Below are 17,536 nucleotides of genomic sequence, written 5' to 3' on the forward strand. Positions count from 1 at the left end.
ATCAAAGAACATCACAATGGATTTTAGTAAATACCTAAAACTGAATGATAATGAAAAAAATATATCTAAAATGCACAGAATGAAAAACAACAAAAAAGAGGTATTAGAAGAAAATATATAGGCTTAAATGCTTACATTAGAAAAAAAGACTTGAAATTGAGTTAGGAAAACAGCAGAATAAATCTTAAAAAAAATATAAAGAAGGAAATTATCTCTTTCCAGCCAGCACTGAGCAATAGGCATATCTCGGAACAACTGGCACAAGCGCCACAAGACTAGGAAAGGGAGAAAGACCTACCACAAGAAGCAGAAGTATGAGCTGGGAATCCCCGCTGCCAACACTAAGATTGACCCTGCCTCATACACACATTCCACATGCAGGGAGGCAACAAATACCGTACCTTGAGGCTGGACATGGGGAACTTCCCCTGAGGCTTGGAGTGTTGTACGTGCAAAACGAGGCTCATTATTGTTTACAGTGCCTCCAACAATGAACTGGTCAGTACCAAGACCCTGGTGAAGAACTGCATCATGCTCACTGACAGCACACTATTCTGACAGTGGTAGGAGTCCCACTACGCACTGCCCTGGGGCCGCAAGAAGGGAGCCAAGCTGACTTCGAGGTGGAAGGGATTTTAAACAAAAAACAATCAAAGAAAATTCAGAAGAAATATGATGAAAGGAAAAAGAATGCCAAAATCAGCAGTCTTCTGGAGGAGCAGTTCCAGCAGGGCAAGCTCCTTGCATGCCTTGTTTCAAAACCAGGCCAGTGTGGTGAAGCAGATGGCTATGTGCTAGAGTGCAAGGAGCTGGAGTTCTAGCTGAGGAAAATCAAGGCCCGGAAAGGCAAACAAATCCTCCTCCCTCCTATCTTAGCTCAAGTAATAAAGGTGTTTATTGTTCTATTGTTCACCTATTGGTCTCTATGTTCTAAAGAAGAAAAAGAAAGAAGGAAATGATCAAGAGCAGGAATTAGTGAAAAGAGAACACAAATACATAATAGAAACAACAAAGCCAAAATTTATTACTTGAAGAAACAATACTGTAAAACTCTGACAAGGTAAATTAAGGGAAAAATTGAGAGCAGACAAAATAAGCAATATTAAGAATAAAAAAGATGATATAATCTCAGATATTGCAGGGATTAAATGGCAAATAAGGCAGTATGAACAATTTTATGCAAATAAATTTGAAAACTTTGATAAAATGGATAAATTCCTTACCAAAACTGACTCAAGAAGAAATTTAAAACTTACCAAAACTGACTCAAGAGCAAAAAAAGAGCATGAACAGTCTCATAGCTACTAAAGAAACTGAATTCATGGTTAAAAATCTTATATGGAAAACACAAGAGCCAGTCAGCTGTACAGATGAATTCTACCAAACATTCATGAAATAGACAGTTTTAATTTTACAGAGGATTCTAACCTCATACAGAGGATAGACAAAAAAGGAACACTCCTTAACTCACTTTATGAGGTGAGATTTACCTTGATACCAAAATCAGACAAGGACAGTACAAAAGGAAAATTACAAACTAATCTCACTCACAAGCATACCATATTAGCAAGCCAAATACAACAATACATTAAAAAATATACATCATGATCAAGTTGGGCTTATCCACAGAAAGTTGATTAGTTTAATGTTTAAAAACGGGTTAGTGTATTCACCTCATTCATAGAATAAAGAAATTTCACATGACCAACTGAACAGATGCAGAAAGAGTAGCTATTAAAATTCAATTTCCTTTTAGCCTCAACAAACCAGGACTAGAAGGTAACCCCCTTAATGTGAAAAAGGGCATTCACAAAAAGTACAGAAAACATCATATTTAATGGTAAAATGTTGAAAGTACTTCTTTTAGGATTGGGAAGAAGACAAGGATGCCTGCCACTGCTTCTGTTCAACCTGGTACTTGTAGGACCAACAAGTGTAGTAATGAGAAGATCAAGAGATAAAGGGTATAAGGATGGGAAAAGAAGAAACAAAAACATGATTATTTACAGATGATATGGGTATTGACACTATCAACATATAAAAAAAGGAATACACCGAAAATTATTAGAATTAATAATAGAGTTTAAAAGGGCCAAGATCACTCAATCTCTGGAATCGATTTACACTAATACAATCTATGTAACTTAAGCCTCTCTGATCTCAAAAATCACACAAAGCTATGTATAATCTAGAACTCTTACTCCTTGTCTAATTTTAGAAACCACAGCATTGTGACTCTACCAGGTTAGGCCAAAATCAAGTATAAGATGTACTTCTAGGCTTTAAAGGATTTACACATAACTAAATAAAATGTCTAACGTGTTCAAAAGCATGCTTTCCCAGATCTATGTGTAATGCTTTTCAGTAGTCTAACAGTCCTATTTGAAATTTCTCTCCTTCAGAAAAAGACTAGTTACATGTCAATTATATCTCAATAAAGCTGGGGAAAAAAGAATAAAATAAGATCTCTATTTTCATCTGTGAAAAATAAGATTGGTGGTTACCAGAGAGGATGGAAACACAAAATAGGTAAAGGGGGTTAACTGTATGGTGACTGTATTAGTGGTAAGCATGCTGCAGTGTACACATAAATTAAATTATAATTTACACATGAAACTTCTAAACCAATGTTACCTCAATAATAATATAAAAAGATAGGAATCCTTTGAAAGGTTTTGAGCAGAGACTGGGACATGACATGACTTAACTTTTAAAATAATCACTTGGACTGCTGGGTAGAAAATGAGTTATCAGGCAAAGGGCAGAAATAGGAAGACCACTTAGGAGGCTACTATACTGCTCTAGAGAAGAGATGATGGTGGCATGAATAATAGTGGTAATAGTGAAAATGATAAGAGCAGTTGGTATCTGGGTAGGAATTCAAGAGGTAATATAGCACAGGAAGTGGGATTGTTAAATCTGGAGTCCAAGGTAGAAGTGTGTGGGTGGAAGATATAAAATTGGAATTCATCAGTACATATATGGTAGTCATTAGACTAGATAAAAGAAAAGAAGAACTGATGGAAGAAAGGACCTTCGCTTTGAATGAACAGAAGGAATGATAGGACAGAAAGAAGGCTGGAGAGAGAGAAGGAATAAGAAAAGGAAGGATGGAATGAGGTCTGGATATACGGAAGCAGAGGCTAGATATGTGTACTCCCAGAAGGAAACATGGAAAGAATGACTGATGGAAGGAAGGGAGGGAGAGGGGATAAAGATGTAGTAACACATGAGAGAAGTAAGGACACATGATAGAAAGAAGCAAGAGTATATGGGACATATACTCTTATATGTCTTATATGGGACAGAGAAGCAAAGACTGATGGGACAGAGAAGCAAGAATGAACAAAGAAGGATAGAGTAGGGGGTGAGATGGTAAAGGGTCAAAAAAAAAAGGCAGAGAAGAAGATAACATGGAAATCAAACTGAAATTTCAGAATTCTAAGTCTGATGCAATTCTCAATAACAAAAAGGGGTCAATTTTACTTAATTATTAATAAGTGAGTTATGAACCAGTCATGGACCTCAAACACATCCCATTAATTTCATAGTTGAAAATAAGAAACGTCTCATCTTTACAGATGCTATATAACTACATACAGAACTTGTTCTATGCTTAGACAGAGAAACATAAATGAAACTAAATGAACCCGAAGTACTATCCTATCACTTCTTATTTGGTAAACAGACTCATTTAGATTCACATTAACTTTTACTCTCTTTAGAGATATTTGAGAATTAATTATTAGTAATCTAATAAAATGTAGAGTCACATATTCTGAGGTACATTCTTTCATTCATAAACCAACATCTGGGCATCTACATAGGACACAAAAAAATAAATCCAGGGCTTCCCTGGTGGCGCAGTGGTTGAGAATCCGCCTGCCAATGCAGGGGACATGGGTTCGAGCCCTAGTCCGGGAAGATCCCACATGCCGCGGAGTAACTAGGCCCGTGAGCCACAACTGCTGGGCCTGCGCTCTTCAGCCTGCAAGCCACAACTACTGAGCCTGTGAACCACAACTGCTGAAGCCCGCACGCCTGGAGCCCGTGCTCCGCAGCAGGAGAGGCCACTGCAATGAGAGGCCCGTGCACTGCAATGAAGAGTGGCCCCCATTCGCTGCAACTAGAGAGAGCCCACACGCAGCAACGAAGACCCAACTCAGCCAAAAATAAAAATAAACAATAAATAAATAAATACATCCAGAATTCCAGTCCTTGGAGCCTCCAAGTTCAATGAGAATAAGATGTGCAAATTTATTATTCTAGTAATTAATATATTGTATTATTGAAATCCCTATTGTTAAAGGACATGTAAAAGGAAGGCAAATATGCTGAGGAAGAGCTCTAAAATTTTACAGGTATGACTGATCTGGATCTTTAGTATCTATCACAGCACTTTGGGATAACAATTTGAGTCAGTCTTTACTTGAAATATATTTTAACTTCTGAGGTTAATTTACACTAGTATAAGGCTATGTAATTTATGCCTCCCTAATCCCCAAATCACAAAGTACTTGAAATCTAAGACTTTTACTATCCCATGTGTATTTTTAGAAACGATTACATTGTAACACTATGAGGATAGGCCAAAAATCATATTTAAAATCTACTTCTAGGCTTTAGAGGATTAAAATAGAACTAAATAAAATCTGTTCAACACATGTACAAAAGCAAATGACAGAGTTACATATATTGGTTTTCTGATATTCCTACCAGAAAATTCTCTTCTAATAATGTTAACTTTCCTCTGGATATAAGTCAAGTTTTTCAGAGGTTTTCATGGTGGTAGGACTATGAAAAAAGAAGAAGAAAAAAAAGAGTGCCAGGACACAAAAAAAGGCTATAAAAGATGAAACAAGTATCCAGATCTTGGTTTCTAAATATCCTTCTCCAATTAGAAGAACCAGGATTCCACAGAGCAGTGGCTGATTTCAGGGCAGAGCAAGAAAAATACAAGATGAGCTGGAGCATCTCATGGTGCCAGAAAGTAAGGAAGTGCTCAAGAGAAATAAGATGGGTGCATGTCTAAAAATAAGATGGATGTCAAAGCTGGACCAATTTAAACAAAATAAACAGTAACAGTAATAGATTATAACCCAAAGAATAAAACAAATACTCACAAACCCACACTTTTATAAATAAATTATTGAATAAATAAATGGGGGGAGAAGGAACAAGTCTTCATTACAGAAGAATTCCAACTAATAAATATAGAAGGAATGAAAAAATCATGATTGGAATGGCACATAATAATTGCTTCAAGCAAGATCCACTGATGAATACTAAAATTAATATCTGAAAGTATCAGGAGAAAAATAAAATTTATCAAAATATTTATCAAAATATCTCTTCCAAAATATTTATTAATTACAAAGGAAAAAAATAGTAATTTTACAGTGGAGAAACCCAGAAGACACTATTTTAACCACATGATCAAAGGTAATATCACCAGTAATAAGACACACTGATACCATGTCTCCCCTGATACGACAAAGCCATATCACTTCTGTGGTACTTTTCAAAAACGCAAAACCTTGATCTAATCATGAGAAAACATTAGATAAGTCCAAATTGAGGGAGATCCTACAAAATGCCTGACTAGTACTTTTAAAAGTCTTAAGGTCTTGAAAGATAAGGAAAGCCTGAGATATTGTTACCAGCCAGAAGAAATTAAGGAGACATGATGACTAAATGCAATAGGGAATTGTAGACTGGACTCTGGGACAGAAAAAATACTAGTGGAAAAATCGGTGAAATTCAAATAAAGTCTGTACTTTCGTTAACAGCATTGTACCAATGCTAATTTCTTACTTTTGATAATTGTATTATGATTATATAAGGTATTAACATTAAGAGATGCTGGTTGAAGGGTATACGGTAACTCTCTGTATTATTATTATTATTTATTTTTTATTTTTTTGGCTGTGTTGGGTCTCCATTGCTGCATGCAGGCTTTCTCTAGTTGCAGCGAGCAGGGGCTACTCTTCATTGCGGTGCACGGGCTTCTCATGGCGGTGGCTTCTCTTGTTGTGGAGCACAGGCTCTGTGCACGTGGGCTTCAGTGGTTGTGGCACGTGGGCTCAGTAGTTGTGGTGCACAGGCTTAGTAGCTCTGGCTCGCAGGCTCTAGAGTGCAGGCTCAGTAGTTGTGGTGCATGGGCTTAGTTACTCTGTGGCGTGTGGGATTTTCCCTGACCAGGGATCGAACCCGTGTCCCCTGCATTGGCAGGTGGATTCTTAACCACTGCGCTACCAGGGAAGCCCTCTCTCTGTATTATTTTTGCAACTCTTCTGTAAGCCTAAACTTATTTCAAGATAAAATAAAAAATCAGAAGAATCAGAGCATTGCATACTGAAATTAACAGGTTTGGGAAGTTTTTCCTACATAAATATTACTTTCACATCACTTCCGGTAGTAACCACTTGAATAGTTCCATCCATGAATTTATTCATTTAACAAATAAACACTTGAGTGTCTACTAGGTGCCAGGCTTATATTACAGAAAAAAAGTAGGGAGTGCCAAGTATGGGGGAAGGGGATTGCTGTTTTATGGGCTGATTGAGAAGATTTCATTAATAAGGTGATTCTTAGCAGAGTTCTGAAGTGAGGTAAGCCAAGTGGATATTTGGGGAAAGGAACAGCAAGTGCGACAGCCTAGAGATTCAACAGCATGTCTGAAGAACAGCAAGATGGCCAGTATGGTTGTAGCTCAGAGAGGGACAGGAAGAAGGCAAAAAATAAGACGAGGTGAGCAAATTATTCAGGGTCTCCTTGGCCATTGTAAGGGCTTTCTTTGGCTTTTATGCCAAGAGAAATGGAAAGGGACTGTAAAGATAAGAGAGCAAGAGTGACATGAAGGTTTTACAGGGTAATTCTGACTATCATATGAAGAACTGGGCTAAGAGAGGGAATACAGAGATCAATTAAGAAATTACAGCAGTTATGCAGGTAAGAGATAATGATAGCTTAGATCAGGCTGTAATCAACGAAGGGAATAAGAAGTGACTGGATTCTGGATATATTTTTAAGGTATAACCTATAGCAGCGGTCCCCAACCTTTATGGCACCAGGGACCAGTTTCGTGGAAGACAATTTTTCCATGGGGGTTGGTGGGGGATGATTCAGGCGGTAATGCGAGCAATGGGGAACAGCATGCTCGCTCGCCACTCACCGCCTGCTGTGCGGCCCAGTTCCTAACAGGCCACGGACCCGTACTGGTCAGCGGACTGGGAGTTGGGGACCCCCCATCTATAGGATCACCTCACAAATGCGAGGTATGAGAGAAAGAGAGCAGTCAAGGTTGATTCCAAATACAGAGCATATGATAGGATAAAATTTCTATTTACTGAAATGGGAGAATACAGGACAAAGAGCTTTGGGGATTTTGTTTGTTTTATTCTGTTTGTTTCAAGAGGTTTTACTTTTAATTTTGTTTGTTTCAGTTTTAATTTTTGTTCATATTTATTATTTCCTTCCTTTCACTTTCTTGCAGTTTAGTTTTTCTGATTTTTTTTTCAACTTCTTGGAAAAGAATGCTTACGTTTCAGATTTTTCAGTCTTCCTTCTTTTCAACTTGATGCTTTTAGGGCCATAAATGTCTTTAGCTGTATTCCACAAATTTTGGTATGTCATTATCATTACCATTTAGTTCAAAATATTTAAAAATTTCCACTGTGATTTCTTCTTTATTATTTATAAGAATATTGCTTAACTATCAGTATTTGGGGCTTTTCTAATTATCTTTTTGTTATTAATTCTGAGCCTATTTCCTTGTGATTAGAGAACATATTCTCTATTACTTCAATGTTGTGAAATATGATACTTGCTTTATGACCCAGGATACAATTAATTTTGTTAATCTTTCGATGTGCCCTTGAAAAGAATATGTACACTATAGGTGTTGGATAAAATGCTCTACATATGTGAATTAAGTCAAAGTTGTTAATCATATTGTTCCAATCCTTTATAACACTACTGATATTTGGTCTGCTTGTTCCATTAGTTACTGAAAGAAGTGTATTAATATTTCTCTGTGACTTTGAATTTGTCTATTTCTCCTTTAAGTTCTATCAGCTTTGGCTTTCTGTATTTTGAGGCTATATTTTACACTTACAAATTTAGAATTGCTATATCTTTCTGGAGGACTGTCCATTTTAATGACTGTGAAACATCCCTCTTTATCTCTAACAATTATGCTTCTTGCTTTAAACTTTATCTGATATTACTAAAGCGATACCAGCTTTCTGTTAGCCTTTGCATGGTATATATCTTTTCCCATGCTTTTACTTCAGCCCATCTTAACCACCATATTTAAGTTGTTTTAAAAATGTATTTAACGAAATTTTATAAATCAGTGAGAAAAATATTAACACAATGGAAAAATGGACATGGGAGCTGAACAGGCACTTCCCCAAACGAGTATCCAATGACTACTAACCACATGAAAAAATGCTCAACTTCTTTGGTAATCACGAAGTGAAAATTAAAGCTATAATGAAATAACACTTCACATCTATCAGAATGACTGAAAATAAAAAGACTAACAATAACAAGTGTTGACAACAACATAGGTAATCTCAGACTCCCATGCACTGCTGGTGTGAATGTGAATGATATAACCACTTGGGAAAACTGGCAGTGTCTACTAACAGTGAAGAAATGCCCACCTTATGACCCAGCAATGCCACTCCTATGTATATATCCCCCCAAAATGTGTGGACATGTTTAATGGGAGACATATACAAAAATGTTCACAGTAGCTTTACTCATAATGATCATTCTGGAGAAGAGTGGATGAGTCACGATGTTCATAAAAGGAACTTGATGGAATTCAACAACTAATCTATAATAAAAACAGTGATAAAAAAATAGTTGGATACTTCATACCTATCTTTCACCATCGTTTTTTTTAATGGACAGCAGGCTCTTATTGAAAGTTTAGGGTAGTGGTAGGAAATGACACTACAAGACAGGTAACAAAAGTTAAATGTTAGACATCTCTACCCTAAAGCACTAGTGCTATTCCCTACCCCAACTTTCTCACTGGCCATGACCCTCTGCTGGCCCCCAAATCTATCTTATTCTTGGGACTCCTCATCCTCCTCAGCTTCTCCCTATACATGTGTCTTCTTGCCAGGTCTCGGGTCACTCAACCCTTCTCTCCAGAGTTATCCAGCATCATACTTAGTGGGAAAACACTAGTAGAGTTTCCAGTATAGTCGAGGACAAAATAAGGATGTCTGGCATCATAGCCTGATTTTCCAAAATCAGACCCTGAGACAAGAACTTGAAAATGGGAAATTTACTTGACGGTCATCTCAGGGAGCACAGTGAGGAGACAGGGAAGAGAAAAGTCAGGAAAGTGTGCTTTACTAAGTAGAATAGACTGCAGTCCTTTGTTCTTCAGAGCTCTGCCCTTGGAGGGGTCTTTGCATTTCCATGAGAAATGGCCCTTGTTGGCAGCTGATTGGCTTTCTCACTCTGTTCCTACTCAAAGAAAGTTGGGCCCCCAGAAGTCTTTGTGTAACTAGAGCCATCTCAGTTCACACTGTGATGCTTCCACCAGGAGAACTCTCTTTAAAACAATGAATTTCCTATGAGTCTGACTTTAGTCCTCTCCATTCAAGAGAGATCACACCCTCAATTCTTCTCTAGACAGGTCTCTCTCCAATTTGGGCAGGATGTTAAAGTTCTATGGGACAACAGCCTTAAGATTTTCCAGCTCTTTAGTCTAGCTGGGAGGATCTACTAGCCACTGCCTGGAATCCTTCTGAAATCTCTCTTTTTTAAAACTAAAGTATAGTTGTTTTACAATATTGTGTTAGTTTTAGGTATATAGCAAAGTGATTCAGATATATTTTTTTTCCTAGATTATTTTCCATTTAGGTTATTACAAGATATTGAACATAACCCCATGTGCTATATAGTAAATCCTTGTTGCTTATCTAGTTTATGTATAGTAGTCTGTATCTGTTACTGCCATATTCCTAATTTATCCCTCCCCCCCTCCCTTTTCCCTTTGGTAACCATAAATTTGTTTTCTATGTCTGTGAGTCTGTTTCTGTTTTGTATTCATTTATATTATTTTTTAGATCCCAAATATAAGTGATACCATATAATATTTGTCTGTCTGAATTAGTTCACTAAGTATAATACTCTCTAGATCCAAATGACAAAACTTCATTCTTTTTTTATGACTGAGTAAATATTCCATTGTGTGTGTGTGTGTGTATACATATACATACAGATGTATACATATACATACATATGTATACATATACATATACATACGTATGTATATGTATATCACATCTTCTTAAACCAGTCGTCTGTTAATGGGCACTTCAGTTGTTTCCATGTCTTGGCTATTGTAAACCATGTTGGCTATGAACACTGGGGTGCACATATATTTTCTAATTAGAGTTTTTGTCTTTTCTGGATGTATGTCCAGGAGTGGGATTGTTGTATTATATGGTAGCTCTATTTTTAGCTTTTTAAGTAACCTCCATACTGTTGTCCATAGTGGCTGCACCAATTTGCATTCCCACCAACACTATAGGAGGGTTCCCCTTTCTCCACACCTTCTCCAGCATTTATTACTTGTAGAGATTTTGAAGATAGCCATTCTGCCCTGTGTGAGGTAACACCTCATTGTGGTTTTGATTTGCATTTCTCTAATAATTAGTGATGTTGAGCATCTTTTCATGTACCTGTTGGCCATCTGTATGTCTTCTTCAGAACAATTTCTATTCAGGTCTTCTACCCACTTTCTGATTACATTGTTTGTTTTTTCAATATTGAGTTGTATGAGCTATTTGTATATTTTGAATATTAACCCCTTGTCAGTCACATCATTTGCAAATATTTCCTCCCAGTCCATAGTTTGTCTTCTCATTTTGTTGATGGTTTCCTGTGCGGTGCAAAAGCTTTTACGTTTGATTCGGCCCCATGTGTTTTTTTGTTTGTTTGTTTGTTTTATTTCTTTTGTCTTGGGAGACTGATCTAAGAAAATATTGTTATGAGTTATGTCAGAGAATGTTTTGCCTACATTCTCTTCTAGGAGTTTTATGGTGTCATATCATATAGTTAGGTCTTTAAGCCATTTTGAGCTTATTTTTGTATATGGTATGAGGAAGTGTTCTAATTTCATTGATTTACATGGAGCTGTCCGGCCTTCCCAACACCACCTACTGAAGAGACTGTCTTGTCTCCACTGTATATTCTTGCCTCCTTTGTCATAGATTAATTGACTGTAGGTGTGTGGGTTTATTTCTGGGCTCTCTATTCTGTCCCATTGATCCATATATCTGTTTTTGTGCCAAAACCATGTTGTTTGATTACTGTCACCTTGTAGTATAGTCTGAAGTCTGGGAGGGTTATGCCTCCAGCTTTGTTCTTTTTCCTCAGGATTGCTCTGGCAATTCTAGGCCATCTGTGATTCCATAAAAATTCTAGAATCATTTGTTCTAGTTCTATGAAAAATGTCATGGGTATTTTCATAGGGATTGCATTAAATCCATAGATTGCTTTGGATAGTATGGCCATTTTAACAATATTAATCCTTTCAAGAGCATGGGATATCTTTCCATTTCTTTGAATCATCTTCAATTTCCTTTATCAATGTTTTATTGTTTTCAGCGTATAGGTCTTTCACCTCCTTGGTTAGGTTTACTTGTAGGTATTTTATTTTTTTAATGTTATTTTAAACAGGATTCTTTCTACATTCTTTTTCTGATATTTCATTGTTAGTGTAAAAAATACAATGGACTTCTGTATATTAATATTATATATTGCTATCTTGCTGAATTCATTTATTAGTTCTAATAGTTTTTGTGTGGAGACTTTAGGGTTCTCTGTATAGAATATCATGCCATCTGCAAATACTGACAGTTTTACCTCTTCCCTTCCAATCTGGATATCTTTTATATCTTTTTCTTGTTTGACTGCTGTGGCTAGGACTTCCAATACTATGTGGAATAAAAGTGGTGAGGGTGGGCATCCTCGTCTTATTCCTGAATTCAGTGGGAAGTCTTTCAGTTTTCCACCATTGAGAATTACGTTAGCTGTGGATGTGTCATAAATGTCTTTTATTATGTTGAAGTATGTTCCTTCTATACCCACTTTGGTGAGAATTTTTATCATAAATGGACATTGAACTTGGTCTAATGCTTTTTCTGCACCTATTAAAATGCTCACATGGTTTTTGTGTTTCCTTTTGTTAATGTGGTGTATCACATTGATTGATTTGGGTATGCTGTGCCATCCTTGTGACTCTGGAATGAATCCAGCTTGATGATGGTATGTATGTATTGTTGGATTTGGTTTGCTAATATTTTGTTGAGGATTTTCCCATCTATATTCATGAAGGACATTGGCCTGTAATTTTTTTTTTGTAGTGTCTTTGTCTGGTTTTGGTATCAGGGTGATGGTGGCTTCATAGAATGAATTTGGGAGTGTTCCCTCCTCTTCAACTTTTTGTAATAATTTGAGCAGGATAGGTATAAGTTCTTCTTTGTATGTTTGGTAGAATTCCCCAGTGAAGCTGTCTGGACCTTAACTTTGATTTGGAGGCAGTTTTTAAAATTACAGATTCTATTTCACTTCTAGTGATCGTCTGTTCAACTCATCTATTTCTTCTTGACTCAGTTTTGGCAGGTTGTATGTTTCTAGAAGCTTCTCCATTTCGTGTAGGTTATCCAATTTGTTGGCATATAACTTTTCATAGTACTCTCTTATGATTTTTTTGTATTTCTGTGGTATCTATTGTTATTTCTCCTCTTTTATTTCTTATTTTGTTTATTTGAGTCTCTTTTCTTCTTGGTGAGCATGGTTAGAGGTTGTCAACTTTATCTTTTCAAAAAAACAGCTCTTGATTTTATTGCTATTTTCTATTTTTATGTCTATTGTATTTGTTTCCTCTCTGATCTTTATTATTTCCTTCCTTCTGCTGCCTTTGGGTTTTGTTTGTTCTTTTTCTAATAATTTTAGGTGGTAGGTTAGGTTGTCTGAGATTTTTCTTGTTTCTTGAGGAAGGTCTGTATCCCTATGAACTTCCCTCTTAAAACAGCTTTTGTTGTATACCATAGATTTTGTAAGGCTGTGTTTTCATTTTCATTTGTCTTAAGGTATTTTCTAATTTCTTCTTTGATCATATTGTTGACCCATTGGTTTTTTTAGTAGCATGTTGTTTAGTCTCCATGTGTTAATTCTTTTCCTGTTTTTCTTTCTGTCGTTGATTTCTAGTTTCATACAACTGTGGTCAGAAAAGATGCTTGAAATAATTTCTATCCTTTTAATTTGCTGAGGCTTGTTTTGTGACCTAGTATGTTGCCTGTCCTAGAGACCATTCCATGAGTGCTTGAAAAGAATGTGTATTCTGGGTTTCTTTTTGGATGTAATGTCCTGTAGCTATCAATTAAATTCAACTGGTCTATTGTGTCATGCAGTTTCCAATGACAGAGAAAGAGAGAGAAAGAGACATTTCTTAAATTCCAAACAAGAGTGTCTGGACCTGTCACGGACCACAAACAAATTCCAATTGCATGTGTTTGCACATCAGAAAATAAAAAATGTTCCCTGACCATACAGATATTACATAATTATATGACAAAACATAATCTAATTAGAGGAAAAAAGAGCAACAACAGAAGTGTACTTAATGAACTAATTGTGTGAAGTACATTATTTTACTTAGGTAAAAAATCATATTTAGGTGTGTATTAACTTTTACTATCTTTATGGTCCACTGGTGGTATGGTCCACACCATTTTTATAATTTTTTAATATTAATAACCAGTGACAAAATATAGAAAAGTATATCTGAAGCATTTTCATTCATTCATTCTTTAAATCAACATTTGGGCATTTTCTTGGGTTACAAAAACACAAAACTCCCATCCTGAAGGCCTCCCAAATTTAATGGAAATAAGGTATAAAAATAAACTATTATATTTCTTATTAAACTGTATGATCAAAGTTTATGGTACTAAGAAAACAGGGAGGAGTTAAATCTGTCAAGAGAGGGTCATAAAGTTTCACAAAGATGATGTTTGATATGGGTCTTTTAATAGCACAGCATTTCACTTTGTGTTAGCAATGTAAGATGATCTTTAATACAAGTATCATATACCTTCTGGAATTGAATTACACTAGTACAAGTATATGTAACTTATGCTGTCCTCATTTCAAAAATCACATTGAAGTATTTGTAATCTAGGCCTCCTACTAATCTTTGTCTATTTTTAGAGAGCACTGCATTGTAACCTCAAAAGGACAGGAAAAATCAGGTAGGAGATTTATTTTGGGGCTCTATGGGACTTACATGGAATTAAATAAAATCTGTTAAACATTTGTAAACAGCAAACTGTTTTAGAGAGCTATATATAATGGGTTTTTATAGTCAGATAGCCTAAAAAATTTCTTTTCTGAAAATATTAAAAAATGCTGAAAATTATACTTATTTTTCTGATCCATGACCTAAATTAAACACAATTATCTCGTTTGCCAAAAGCTTTCCCCATTAGTAACCAAATAAATACACCAAAAATAACAATAACAATAAAAGAAGAAATCTAGAAAGTCATAGAAGGTGAACCACAGTATTCTAATGTAATATGATTTGTGACTTTCCCAAAATGATGGTACCTACTCACCATATTGACAGTGGCTTGAACAATGCTATATAATCATTTATTTATTCAACAAGTATTTATTGAGAATCTACTAGGCACCAGGGACTGTACTAGATATTAGGGACATAGCTGTGACATTTCTTAAAAAAGACATTCTTATTACTCTATAGCTTACATTCTAGTGGGGGAGGGATGGTGACAGAATAATAAAGAAACAAAAAAGAAATCAGTCAAATGATAATAAGTGAATAATACAAGGTTCAAGGGGGAATAGGGATTGTAGGGAATAAAAGAATGGAGATTGCTATTTTATATAAGACTGTCAGGTAAATCCTCAGTGATAATGAAACATTTGTGCAGAAACCTGAAGGCAAGTGAGGGAGCAAGCCATGCTGGTAGAAGAACATTCTGTGCAGAAGGAATAGCAAATGTACAGTCCAGATGGGGAATATGCCTAATATTGTAAAAAGAATACTCAAAAGGCCAGTATGACTGCAGCACACAGAGTGAAAAGCAGAGTGGTAAGAGATTAGGCTAACAAGTTCTCAAGTTCCTGTTCACATAGTATCTTATAAACTATTGTAAGGATGTTGTCTTTTACTCTGAGAAGTAAGTCACTAGAAGACTGATCTTATGGTCACAAAGAATCATAATAGGTTAAATGGGAGGAAAGGCAGAACCAGCAAAGTCTAAAAGGAAACTATTGCAATATTCTATGTAGTGTCTTGGGCCAAGGTAGTTAATATGGAGGTATGAAACATGGTCTGAGTTTGGATACATTTTGAAAGCAGATACAATATAATTTAATTAATATGTTTAAAGTAAAAAAGTATAAATAAAAGCAGGCAAACAAGCAAAAAACAAAAACAAGACAAAAAGTTTAGGGAGTAAGAAATGGCATGTTTGAAAAGGAACCAAAGAAAACTTCTATTAAAAACGAATTGAAATAAAACACAATGATGCAGTTAAAAAGAGATCTTATGAAATGTAAAGCTGACATAAAGAAATTTTATAAAATGAAATACTGAGAGACAAAGAAGTGAAAAATATGGAGAAGACCTTAAGAACACAGTGAAAATATCTAACACATGTACAAATAGAGTTCCAAAAGGAGAAAGGAAGATGAAGTAAGGGCAATATTTGAAAAGGTAACAGCTGAAAAAATTTCAGAACTGATGAAAGATACCAACTCTCAGGTTCAAAGAGCCTTACAAATCCAAGAGGAATAAATAAAGAAACTCACACCTACATTCATCATTGAAAAACTGAAGAATATATCACAGAAAGAGAAGATTTAAAATTAGACAAAAAGGAACAACATATTACCCTCAAAAAAGCAACAGTGGGAATGGTGGCTGATTATAACTATTATCTCCAATATGCTGAGAAAAAAATACTGTCAATCTAGAATTCTGTACCCAGTGTAAGGACAGAAATACAGTATTCAAACAAAACTTGAGAGAGTTTGCCACTAGCACTATAGATAATTCTAAAAGATGTATCTGAGATAAAAGAAAAGTGATTCCAAGTGTAATATTTGAGATGCTAGGAAGAGTAAAGAACACAGAAGGTAGTAAATATGTAGGTAAATAAACACTAGTTCTATAAAACAATAAAAATAATGCATTTTGGCTTTTTTAAAAGCAAATAAACAAACAAAAACCAGACAGAATTAGAATATATAAGTCAGGAGGAAAACTAACTGGAGTTTAAAAGTTTAAGTGTTTTAAGGTATGATCCAATATATGGACAAAGTCATTGATTAACTTTAGACATTGATCAGTATAGTTGCAGTAATTTCTAGAGTAAATGCTAGAAGAATAGTTAAAATAATGTATAATTCCCAAGCTTGTACAAAGACATGAATAAAATTTAAAACAATTAATTAAATTTAAAAGAAGCAAAGATAAAAAAACAAAACAGGCAGAACAAAAAGAAAACACAAAATAAGATGGTAGACATAAATCCAAACACATAGGCAATTATAACAAATGTAAATAGGCTTCAATTAAAAATATACAAACTGTCAGACCAATTAACCAAAAAACCAAATATATGCTGTTTACAAGAGACATCTAAAACAAAGTTTCCGGAAAAACTGAAACAAAAGGATACCAAAAGTTCACCATAAAAATATCAAAGAAAGCTGCCGTAGCCATATCAATTATCAAATAATGAACTTTAAGGAAAAATACTTGGCACCATTCATGATAACACTTCAATTCACCAGGAAAATATTCTATATATATATATATATATATATATATATATATATATATATATATAAATTTTACACATACACCCATCACACTTCATAATGATAAAAACTAAAAGCATTGATTAATCAGGAGGACATATATCTATTATAATAATCTCACAATGTATAAAGTAAAAAGTGACAGAACTTCAGAGAGAAGCACGATTAAACTGGGGGAGATTTTTGAAACTACAATGAGGTATCACCTCACACCAGTTAGAATGGGCATCATCAGAAAATCTACAAACAATGAATGCTGGAGAGGGTGTGGAGAAAGGGGAACACTCTTGCACTGTTGGTGGGAATGTAAATTGATACAGCCACTATGGAGAACAGTATGGAGGTTCCTTAAAAAACTAAAAATAGAATTACCATATGACCCAGCAATCCCACTACTGGGCATATACCCAGAGAAAACCATAATTCAAAAAGACACATGCACCCCAATGTTCGTTGCAACACTATTTACAATAGCCAGGTCATGGAAGCAACCTAAATGTCCACTGACAGACGAATGGATAAAGAAGATGTGGTACATATATACAGTGGAATATTACTTAGCCATAAAAAGGAACAAAATTGGGTAATTTGTAGAGACGTGGATGGACCTTGTCCATCCACGTCTCTACACTGTCATGGAGTGAAG

The 17,536-nt window shown here is 35.4% G+C and overlaps 1 protein-coding gene and 1 pseudogene across 6 annotated transcripts in view; one reads left to right on the top strand and one right to left on the bottom strand.

Moving 5' to 3' along the window:
- Nucleotides 1–17,536, bottom strand: part of CRY1 (cryptochrome circadian regulator 1) — a 95,268-nt gene that overhangs the window by 43,900 nt on the left and 33,832 nt on the right. The gene's annotated exons all lie outside the window — the stretch shown is intronic.
- The window catches only part of LOC309609651 (small ribosomal subunit protein eS8 pseudogene), a 50,958-nt pseudogene that overhangs the window by 381 nt on the left and 33,041 nt on the right, over nucleotides 1–17,536 (top strand). Inside the window, exon 2 of the transcript XR_014249724.1 lies at nucleotides 234–14,288. The product of XR_014249724.1 is annotated as a small ribosomal subunit protein eS8 pseudogene (transcript). The remainder of the gene's footprint in view (nucleotides 1–233; nucleotides 14,289–17,536) is intronic.

This window comes from Balaenoptera borealis (assembly GCF_965194805.1).
Source record: "Balaenoptera borealis genome assembly, chromosome: 13".
In the NCBI taxonomy this organism is placed as follows: Eukaryota; Metazoa; Chordata; class Mammalia; order Artiodactyla; family Balaenopteridae; genus Balaenoptera; species Balaenoptera borealis.